Below are 11,441 nucleotides of genomic sequence, written 5' to 3' on the forward strand. Positions count from 1 at the left end.
TTGATGTCACTGGCAAGGCTTGTCCAGCGCGATGATGCTGGGCTTCTGCCACGTTGTGGACTGCCTGGCAGGCCCGTGGCGCTGGGGTGGACCTGTGGTGTGAGGGGTCTGGTGTCACTGCCAGGCTGTGGGGAGCCGAGGCTGCGCCAGTGCCTGGCCAGTCCCCTCCACGGGAAGAAGGTGGTGGGAAGGTCCTCTCTGATTGGTGTCAGTGTTTATTTTTGCTTAAAAAAGACTTAAGGAGGGACTTCCCTGGTGGACCAGTGGCTGAGACTCCGTGCTGCCAACGCTGGGGACTGGGGTTCGATCCCTGGTCGGGGAACTGGGTTCCGCACGCGCGCCGCAGCTAGGAGCCCGCGCGCCGCAGCTAGGAGCCCGCGCGCCGCAGCTAAGACCCGGAGCAGCCAAAATAAATAAATAAATAAATAATTTTAAAAAAAACTTAAGGAGAATTTCAAACCAGAGAAGTTGGCAGTGGCACCTAGATAAGTTTCAGAGTCCAGATCTGAGAGCAAGAGGGGTCCTGGGCTTGTCCCCAAAGCTGGCTGTGGTGGTGCCCGCCCGCAGCACCGTCTCCCCACCCCGGACGCTATGTCCCTGGACGGGCGGGTCTCGGCGGGGAGGACCAGTGTGGGGGCCTGGCAGGGCTCGTCTGGGACCCGGGGTCCTGTTTGCCCTGCCCCGGACAGGCTGGGAGAGCACGACTGGAGCGGGCAGCCCAGGGGGACTCAGCGGGCCCACCGGCCACAGGGGATGGGGGTGGGAGGCCAGTTCTAATTTCCAAAGAGACGTGGGTGAAGGTCACCATTTTCCTTGTGGGTGGAGGTGGATGAGAAATTGGAACAAACATTCTGGAGATTTGTTAAATCTCCTTTATTTCAGGACATCAAAGACTTTGACTCTGCTGTCAGTGTCCCGTCAGGATCAAGAAACCAAAGGCATTGGAGCCAAAGCCAATCTCTAACATCTGCTCAGCATCACCAAGCAGAAGAGTAGAGGAAACCCCCTACGAGTGCACAGAGCAGACATGCCTGACACCCGTCTCCCCGTGAGTAGCGTGTGTGAGTACATGTGCGTGACCTCAGGGGCCGTGGCCCCAGCTGAGACAGACACGCTGCGAGCCGTGGAGGCGGAATCGTTCGTGCCTGCGCTGAGCCCCCTCTGGCTTCCACACGGCAAAGAGCATCTCCGTGAAAAGCTACACAGTGACTTGATCTCAGCCCCTCTGAGGAGGGGAAGCCCAACCTGTCCCCTGGGGCCTGGGTGGCCGGTAGCAGTTGTTCCGGACGTGGGACGTGGGCAGGAGATGCACAGGGTACAGACGGAGGAGAGAGGGGAGGGATGGAGCCCGCTTCCTCTGTGCTGGCTGAGAACTAAGTGGAAGTGTGATTAACCTGGGATCCTCTTGGGGCGGGGGAGGCCCCAGATCAGCTCCCGCTGGGCGCTCGGCCTGGGAACCCTCCCTCCTCCCCGCCCCGTGTCTCCTGAGACCCCGTCCTGGCGGCAGGGGCTGCGCTCTTGCCCAGACCGTGGCCGAGGTCAGCAGGTGGAGGGCGTTTGAGCAGGTCCTGGGGTGACGGGATGCGGGGTTTTCCATCAGCTGGGGACGGTGTCAGCCCAGGTTCCTGGTATCGAGGGGCTTGCCCTGGGGAGGAAGGAGGGCTGGACAGAAGGGGGGTGGGCTCCACTGAAAAGCCTTTGGAGGGCAGCCCCCAGAACCTTCTCAGGAGCCTCCGGGGTTGAGGTCGGACCCCCGGGAGCGGGCTGGGCGAGCTGTGGGAGCAGCCTAGGGACCCGCAGTCGTGGGCGCGGCTGGATTCGGCAGCAGCCGTGAGTGCGGGTGGGCGGGTGTCCCGGAGAGCCCAGGGGACTCGGCGAGCCTGGGGCGGGGTGTCCGGAGAGGGCAGCGCGAGCGAAGGCAGGGAGGAAGGGCCCCCGATTGCTGGAGTCGTCAAGAGGACCCCGTCGTGCCAGGGGTGCCGGGGGCGGGTGTGAAATGCATGTCTCCCTGGGGGGGCCCGGGGTCTGACCCCGGGTGCTGGTTCCCTGGCCTGAGGGCCACCCCCAGGACACCGGGCTGGACGGTCCGCACGGAGACCTCTTCTCCTGGAAGTGGGGGATGGCGATTGGTGTGCTCCACCGGGGAGACCCTCTGTGGTGTTTGGAGATTAAGGAGAGAACGAGGGGCCTGGGAGGGTCAGGAGTACGGAGGGAGGCCAGCAGCTGGCCGGACAGGCTGTGTAGAGCCAGCCGTGGCACCCGGCCTGTCCGGTTCTCCAAAGGCCTCCAGGGAGGAAGCGGTGACCCCAGGACCCGCGTGGCTTGTTGTGGAGCCTGGGAGGGAACCCCTGCCTGGCGGTCAGGTGTCCCCACGTGGCCGGTGTGTTCAGGGTGTGGCTGGCGGTCGCTTCACACTCTCTTCCTGCTGTGCCCGGCCAGGCCTCACCATGTGATGCCGGGACGCCGAGGGACGAGGCAGGGAAGACCCAGAAGCGTCACCACGGAAACGAGGTGTGTTGGGAAGAAGCTGCAGTGCAGAGGAGCTTTGTGGGCGGGGCTCCCGAACGGTGGGCGCCGGCCAGTGCCGTGGCCTGGCCTCCTGGAGGCATTGGGGTGGTGGAAGCTGCGTCCTGGGCTGGGGGAGCTGGAGCTGCTGATGGACCCACAGGTGGGCACGTCTGTCCACCACCACAAGGGCCTGTGCCGGGGGCCTGGCAGCCAGGACGGGATCCTGATCTGGACCCCAACAGCCGCTCGCCACGTGTCTCCCAAAGCCTCCTCTGGCTTTAGTTTCCTGACCTCTCGGGCGTTGGGCCAGATCGGCTTTGGGGGATGGGCGGGGCTGGCTTTTCCAGGCTCTGTAGCTGCCACTGTCTTCTCCCCTGGCAGGTATGGGAGGGTCTGTGTGCAAGGCTGAGGGGGCCCGCTTTGGGGGCAGCCGTCCCGAGTGCCTGTGGCGATAGGTCCCGAGTGCACCTGGGAGGGATGTGTGACACCAGGACACCAGGCCTCCTCCCTCCTCCTGCTCCTCCAGGGAGAGACCCCTCCTCCTCCTGCTGCCCCGCTCAGAGTGGGGGCATTTCCACAGCTGCAGCCAAACCTCTGACCCGAGAGCATCTGCAAACTCCCGGCCCCTCCGGCCTCCCACAGCTGTGCCCTGCACCCTCTGGCATCTGGCCGGGTGGCTGGGCCCCAGGCCTGCCCACCGGCCCTGGGGACCCGTCCAGCAGCACCTCTGCCCAGCACTGCTCTCGCCCACTTGCAGGAGGGGCAGTGTCCCTACAGAGACTAAAGCCTTGGTAAGCCGACCCTCCTAGGTACCTGCAATGTCCTTGGCGAGGGCAGAATTCCGCAGGGCAGGGACCAGGCTGGGTGCCTGCTCACGCCCAGCCCCCTAGCCACACAGCCCACAGCCAGGGGGCCTCCAGGCCTGGGGGAGGTTCATCCAGCGGCCAGTCTGTGGCTCCGGCCGTCCAGTTTCTAACCAGAGGTCAGAGCCCAGCTCCCGGTGAGCGTTTCTGAAGCACACAGGCCAGGTAGCTGCACCCCAGGGCTGAGCGAACCCCCCTGAGGCACACGGGGCCCTGCAGCTGGTGAGCCCCTGGAAGGGCAGGGGAGGGCCTGCAGGGACGCGACGCAGGGTGTCCCTCATCCTGGCCTCTGGGACACAAGGTGATCTGGGCCCAGGAACAAAGCCCAGCAGGAGGCAACGTGGCCGAGTGGTTGGGCCTGGCCAGCAGCATGGTGACTGCAGAGCTGGCTACATACATGGCCCTCGACCCAAGGCCCAGCCCAGGTCCTCCAGGGCTGACTCAAGCCCAACCCCCTGGGGAGGAGGAGAGATGGGGCTTTACCAGCAGACTTTTTGTGGTTTAACCCTTTCTTTCCTTCCTCCCTCCCTCCCTTCCTTGGTGTGTGGTTTTTTTGGTTTTTTTGTTGGGGGGGCCGTGCCACGGGCCTTGCTAGATCTTACTTCCCCGACCAGGGATTGAACCCAGGCCCCCTGCAGTGGAAGCACAGAGTCCTAACCACTGGACTGCCAGGAAATTCCGACTTTCTTGCTTTGTTTATAACAGCTTTACTGAGATATAATTCATGTACCCTACAATTCACTCACTTAAGGTGTACAATTAAACCATTTTTAGTATATTCACAGAGTTGTGCAGCCATAACCACAGTCCATTTTGTAACACTTTTATCACCCCCCAAATAAACCCTGCACCCCAACTATCACTCTCCATCCCCCCATTCCCTCAGCCACTGGCAACCACTAACCTACTTTCTGTCTCTCAGGATTTGCTTATTCTGGACATTTCATAAAGGTGAGATCATACAACAGGTGGAATCTTGTCTGGTTTCTTTCATTTCTCATGATGCTTTCAGGCCTCATCCCTGTTGTAACGTGTGTCATTCCTTTTCATGGCAGAATAATATTCCTTTGTATAGATAGACCACATTTTATTTATTCATAATGTAATAGACATTTGGGTTGTTTCCACTTTTGGCCATTGTGCATAAAGCTGCTATAAACATTGATGGACAAGTTTTTGTGTGGATGTATGTTTTCCTTTCTCTTGGATATACACTTAGGGATGGAATTGCTGGGTTATAGGCTAATTCTATGTTTAGCTTTTTGAGGAACTGCCAGACCATTTTCCCAAGTGGCTGCATTTTACATTCCCCTTGACAGTGTAGGAGGGCTCATCTTGCATTTTAATGTCATCTTTTTCTTACTCTCTGGAAACTAAAGCTATCAATTCATCACCTACCCACCCATCCACCCACCCATCCATCCATCCACCATCCATCCATCCATCCATCCATCCATCCATCCATCCACCCATCCACCCATCCACCCACCTATCCTTCCATCCATCCACCCATCCACCCACCTATCCATCCATCCATCCACCTTCCCATCCATCCATCCACCCACCTATCCATCCATCCACCCATCCACCTACCTATCCTTCGATCCATCCATCCATCCACCTACCTATCCATCCATCCATCCACCCACCCATCCACCCATCCATCCACCTATCCTTCCATCCACCCATCTATCCATCCATCCATCCATCCTCCATGAGATCCCTGAGCACCTGCTGAACCCCAGGCCTGGGCATATGAGCTAGGGATTCAGTGGGGACATGGTTCCCTGCCCTCTTTAAACTGGGGAAGCAACAGTGGTGGGCACACGCCCTGGTACCCAGGCGTGTGGGCACCTCTGGGAGGGTTTTCTTGATTTTGAAGAGGAGTATGATGAGACAGCGGCTGCACCAGTGTCCTGCCATGAGATGTGGAACTTCAGGCCCTGGACGGCGCTCTAGTTCAGGGGCCACTGCTGCCTCCTCCATGGCCCTACCCATCCTGCAGGGCCCCCAGCCAGGCCAGCCACCCCGGAAGGTTCAAGGGCAGCAGTGCTTCTCACACTTAAACCTGCGCTGGAATCACCTGCAGGATTAAGGGGTGGGGTGGGGCCTGAGGCCTGACAAGCTCCCGGGGGGAGGGCCTCTGGACCCGGAGAGCAGCCATACTCTTCTCGTCCCGTCTGCACCGTGCATTTTCCATGGTTTCCGCTGTCTTTGTGAGGTCGTGTTGCTGGTCTGTTATCCAGCCAGACAAACCTCTTTGGGGGCAGGAGCCTCACCTCACAGGCCTCCAGCTGGAAGCCCAGGGTCATCCCAGGCTCTCTTGGTCACCATTGCCCGCTGCTTGGCCAGAGGTCTGGCAGGAAGAGGTCTGGGGGGCTGTGGAAGGACCCTTGACCTTGAGCCAGCAAGGGAGTCACTCATGGTCCTGTGAGCCACCAAGGGGCCAGGAGCTCCGAATGCCCCTGGGGAGGGCCCAGGAAAGAGCTGCCCGGGAGGTCAGCTCCGGGGGCTGGAGCTCGTCGCACTGGGCTCTGACGGGGCAGGTGCTGCCCGCCGTGGGCCGCCTGCGGAGATGCTCCTTCCAGCAGCTGGCGGCCACGGCGAGGGGAGTGGATGGCCAGTACTCCCAGCCGTTCCCAGGGAGCTCGTCTGCCCTTAATAACTCCCACTCCCCGGGGTCCACACTCACCTGACCACCACCACAAATGGTGCTGCATGTGAATCGAATCGGAGGCCTTATCTCTGGAAGTTAATCCAGCTCAGAGCAGGATTAACCAGGACATCCCTTTAGACAGCAGCGGCCAAGGTCGGGGGAGATGGGGGCTGGGCAGCGGCCAGCTGGGAGCCGCTGAGCCCTGATTTCCCTGTAAGTAGAGCTGCTGGTCGCCACGGGGAAGGGGCTGGAGGGGCTGGTAGCTGGGGTGGGGAGGGAGACGCTGTTGAGGGAGCAGAGTCTGGCCGGGAAGTTCTGGGGGGAGCTGTAGGGGGTTAGGGAGGACAGAGGAGAGGCTGGGGCTGTGGATCAGGGTGGGGCTCACAGGAGTCCTGCCCCGAAGCCAGCAGGACCCCAGTGGCTTTCCCAGCCCGCACGCCTCCCTGTGCAGGTGGAACAGGTGAGGGGCTGCAGGTGGGAGGTAGTGGGGGTCCTGCCACTCAGGAGCCAGGGATCCCCAGGGCCGAACTTGGTGCCCCCAAATCTGCGGGGGCTCACAGACCAGGCCTCTGCAGCAGCTGGGCTCCTCTCCAGAGTGGCCTTGGGGTCGAGTCCGCCAAGAGCCTTCTCTCCCTGCCCCAAGTGGGGACCGCTGGCAGGGCACTCAGGTGGCGCTGGGTTAACGGTGACCCCTCTGATCCCTTGGATGGATCTGGGTGGAACTGCCCCCAAGGAGCCCCTGATGGTCCTCCCCGACTTCCCCTGCGGCTCCAGGCTGGGTCCCTTTCTACCCACCCAAGGACGTTCGGAGTCGGGTGAGGAGTTTCCGTGGGTCTTGGGCCGTCCTGGGAGCTGGGGACGGGATGAAGGTGCCCGTGAATGAAGACTGACTGGTCTCCCGTTTCCGAGGAAATTGGGGCTGCCTTTAGTCTCCTATGTGAACTTGGGAGAGGGTTGTGTTCTGTTCTTCTGCCATTCTCAAAAGTTTTTTTTTGTTGTGTATGTGTTATTTGGAAACTTCCTTCTGTCCTTGTTTAAAAGCAGAGGTTGGAGCTTTGTGGGAAAGAATAGACTCTTGGATGGTGGCTGGAGTTGGGCCTCTAAGCAAATAGAGGGAGAGAGAGGGGAGGGAAGGGCAGGGGGAGGGGAAGAGAGAGAAGGGGGAGGAGAGAAGGAAGGGGAAAGGGAGGAAGGGGCACTTAACTTGCTGTTTCCCCAGGATCCTCCCTGCAGCCTTCCAGGCAGTGGTCCTCCTCCCCCTCCCCCCCATTTTACAGATGGGGAAACTGAGGCCGGACACTCCCTGCCCCCACCAGCACCCCAAGGGTGTCTGTCCAGCCAGGCTCTTTCCCCACGGGCTGCCCACAGCCCAAACAGGAACAGGCCAACCAGCCAAAGGGCAGATAGGAGGGCAGGTGATGCCCTCTCCCCACCTCCCACCCCCGACACTCCTGCCCCTCCCCCGCCTGCCTCCCCCCATCTTTGGCGGTCCAGGGCGCCAAGGGAACGTGGCCTGTGGGGGGAGTCTCCCTGGAAGAGCAGCACCCCCACCCCATTCTATCCGTGGGTACCAGAGGGTCCTAGGAGGGTGGGTCCAGCTCCTGGCATGTGCCCTGCCAGGCATTCCAGAAACGCAAAGGATTTCAAACAGATTTGTCGTGAGTTATGGCTTTCAGTAGTGATTTTATAGATCTTCACGATTCCTTGTTCATTTTCTTTGATTTAAAATCCGGGGCTCCTTGGATGGGATAGGAGAGAAATTTATCGAATTCAGCCTCTCTGTACGCAAACATATGAGTAAGAGACGCCCGTTTAAACGGGGCCGCGGGCCTGGCACCTTTGCAGAGTCCGGCCCCCCGGCAGCCCACACCTTTATTACTCTGTTAATTTAGAAAACAGGTCATGGGAAATTACATTGCTTAAAATAGGACACCAATTATAACTCTGCATTCTGTTAAAATGAGAGCATCTCTGAAATCTTTATTAGTTTGTTGTAATTAAAGGCAAAATACTCAGAGTTAAGTCTGCACTGGCTCTCGGCCTCGCGGTGGCCTCGCCTCTGCTGGGGTGTCAAGCGCAGAGACCCCACCACGCGTGGCATCTTGGGTCACAGTTTAGGAAAATCAGTTTGTGAGCGAAGTCCCAGCGGGCAGAGGGCAAGTGGATAATATACACATTGCTGGCCATTATTAATAAAAACGAGACAGAGTTTCATCCATTAGCAAAATGGGGTGACTGTCTCGACGAAATTCAGCCCTGGAAACAGCGCCTGCGGCGAGGACCACGTCTGCGAGGCCTCAAGGGGCCGGGGTGGAGGGGGGGCCGGGACGTGTGTGGAGCAGCCCTGACTCCGGCCGGGCCCGCGGCACCCGCGTTCTTGCGCTGCATGCCATATGCCCTCTTCTGCAAGCTGCTCTCCGTCCAGGAGGAGACTGAGGCACGGAGGGGCTGAGCAGCTGGCCCACGGACACAGAGCAAGCGTGCCTTGCCCCTCACCCTTGTCCACCAGAGAGCGCAGGCGTTTCCTCCCCCGAGACAAGCCTCGTTCAGCTCCCAGATGGGCAGCTCGGGAAACTGGGGTCCGCCTCAGCCCCCGCCCCCCACCCCGAGGAGGAAGGAGTTGCTTAGAAACTCCAGGTCATGAGCCGAAGCTCCTCTGGTGACCGCCTGGAAAAGCCCTGGACGCAGCGGTGAAACAAAGGCCTCCCGAGGAGGGGCTGTGTCCTGGGGGGCGGCTACGCTGGAGGAGCGTTTGGAAGTGGGGATGAGGCCCCAGGTTGTGGGCGACCTCAGCCTCGGCGGGCGTGGGCAGCACCCTCGGTGGGCGGCAGCCTCACCTGGCCTGGCTCTGTGCCAGCCCCGCCCACAGCACGACGTCTGCCAGGTGGTGGAGGAGACACGGGCACAGAGGTGTCCCGTGCTGCAGGCTCTGCTCCCTTTCAGCCCCACGAAGGGCGGCCCAGACAGCCTGCCCCAGAGCTTGAGCTCCCGGTGGCTCAGGAGGGCCCATACGGGCCCGCAGTCCCCACCGAGAGGCCACAGGGGGAGGGCCCCCATGCTCTCCCCTGTGGTGACAGTGAGGGGGCAGCCGCACCCTCTGGAGCCAGATGGCCGCTCCCTGCACACTGGCTGTGTGACCGCAGACAAGCCCCTCAGCCTCTCTGGGCCTTTGTCCCCTCTTAGCAGCATGTTCTGGTTCTAGTTTCCTGGTTTGGCCGCAGTCTGAAGCCCAAGCACATCCAGGTCACACAGAAAGCCTTGCTCGTTAATCCCTATTAACTGTGACGCCACTGAAAGTCCCAGCGCGAACCGGAGGGAGGGAGGCTCCTCTGCCTCTGCCAGACGGCGGGTGTCGTCTGGATCTCCTGGGAGGAGGGCCTGAGAGCTACTCTGTGTCTCCAGGTACCCAGCCCCGGCCTCGTACCCCGGGGCACCTGCCTGGACAGGGGATCCTGAGGCAAAGCCCTGGCAGCTTGCCAGCCACGGAGCTGGGGTGTGCGTCCGTCATCTCGCACTGGGGATGCCCCTCGGCTGGTCTCACTGACCTTTGAAGCTAGTGTTAGTGCAAAAATCATTTTGCACTTTATTTTGAACAAATTGACACATTGCCAAGTGGGCTGTTTGCTGGTGGGATTGCATTGTTTTTATTGCAATTTACCAGCGTCGCTGTGATCCAGTTCACACTTTCTAAAAATAAATGCCCCTCTTCAAAGCCGTCCTTAGGCTGAGCTGCTTGGGGTGATGTGCTGTTTGTCCCGACTGTGGGCGGGTGTGATCAGGGTGCCAGCACACCGCCCCCCACGTTGGTAGAAACCGGGCTCACCCGAGACCCTCCGAGGAGCCGTGTTCTCCGGGGCCTGGCGGCCGAGCACCCGGAGCTTCTGTCTGTTTCTCCTGCTGGGAACACGGGGGCCTCGGGCTTGACCCCTGAAAGCGTCTTCCGGGCATTGGTGCACCTGAGATGCCCCATCTGTGTGCACTCTTGCTTCCTCTGCATCCTGCAGGGCAAAGTCGGGGCACCGCCTTTGCTGGGACCGCAGTGACAGCGGCTCCCTGAGCCAGGCCACGGCACGTCCCAGCCCAGCCGGGTCGGGGGTGCCCCGCCTCTGTTCACACCTGCCCCCGGGCCCTGCCCACTCCACAGACAGTTGCAGGGCGCCCCCTGTGGGACGCCCCTCCGTGGCCCCCTTGCCCGGCCTGTGCGCCTGCCTCTTCTGGTCTCTTGGAAGCATATCAACACCCTGCCCCGGGGCCCGGGGGCTGGCAGTGCTCACCGCAGAGGCCGACCCTCGGCCAGTGGAGAAAGACTCTGAAAGCCACGTCCCCAGGTCCACATAGGCTGAGGCCAGGCCCCCGCCGGCCACACCAGCCCCACGCACATCAGCACGGCCGCGGGGCGAAGCAGTCGTCCACTGAGGCCACTCGGGTTTTAACAGATAAAACCCCGTCCAGGAACGCCACCCCTGCCCTGTAGATGGGAGGGAAGGCTAGAAAGGCTGGTCCAGGCCACTCGTTTATTGAGCGCCGGCTGAGTGTGGGCCCCGTCCTAGGCGCGGTGGGTACAGGCGAGACGGCACAGCCCCCCCGGGGCGGAGTCTGGGGGTCGACGGCGTTGTGCAGAAGCCAGCATGCTGGCTGCCTGAGGACGCGGCATTTGCACTGAGGCTGGTGGGCTGCAGGTCGGGGAGGGGGCGGGAGGGGGCGGGAGGGGCCGGGGCTCAGAGGGTAACGGAGACACACGAGGGGACACACCAAGGGCAATGTCAAATGGGCCGCAAGCATCTCCGAAAGGATGTGCCCTGCAAGGTTCCTGCCGGGTCTCCTGGGGGAACAGAGCAGGACCCCAGTCAGCCTCTCCCGGCGGCCAGTTGGCTCAGGGTTTGCAAATCCAAAGGCTCAACTGTGTCGGCAGAGCAGCTCTGGAAGGTTCCACCTACTGCTCTGGGTGTGCAGGAACGGAGCCCTCCCCTTGCTTCCCCACCCCTCTCCCCCTCTGCCCCCGTCCCCCCTCCCCACTCCTGCCCAGGTGCACCGTGTGGAGCCCCACAGGCCCTTGTAGGGACCCCAGGCCGGCAAGGTTAGGCCCAGAGAGCTGCCCTCAGCCTCAGCCTCGGACGGGATGTCTCCTTCCCCGCTCCCGGGCCCCCCGACTTCAGGGTAGGAGGTATGAAGCTGGGGAGGTCAGCACCGGCCCAGGCTGACCAGGTGGGCGCTTGGTGGGACCAGCTCGTGAGGTGGGCCGGGGGGGGCCTATGTGACGTGGTGGGCGGGGGGCGGCAGGCCCTGCGCCCGTGCGGGGCTGGGAGGCGCACGTGAAATGAAGCCAGAAACGTGACGCGTGTGTGCGTGCGTGCGTGCGCATGAGATGTGACGCGTGTGTGCCGTGCGCATGAGATGTGACGCGTGTGTGCGTG

At 61.3% G+C, this 11,441-nt stretch overlaps 1 long non-coding RNA gene across 1 annotated transcript in view; it reads left to right on the forward strand.

The window, feature by feature from the left end:
* The first annotated feature begins 885 nt into the window (after positions 1 to 885).
* Positions 886 to 11,441, forward strand: part of LOC114487603 (uncharacterized) — an 18,240-nt gene continuing 7,684 nt past the window's right edge. The window contains exons 1-2 of the long non-coding RNA XR_003682774.1: positions 886 to 1,048; positions 2,440 to 2,511. This is a non-coding gene — a long non-coding RNA (uncharacterized lncRNA). The remainder of the gene's footprint in view (positions 1,049 to 2,439; positions 2,512 to 11,441) is intronic.

Source organism: Physeter macrocephalus, chromosome 14, assembly GCF_002837175.3.
Source record: "Physeter macrocephalus isolate SW-GA chromosome 14, ASM283717v5, whole genome shotgun sequence".
NCBI lineage: Eukaryota > Metazoa > Chordata > Mammalia > Artiodactyla > Physeteridae > Physeter > Physeter macrocephalus.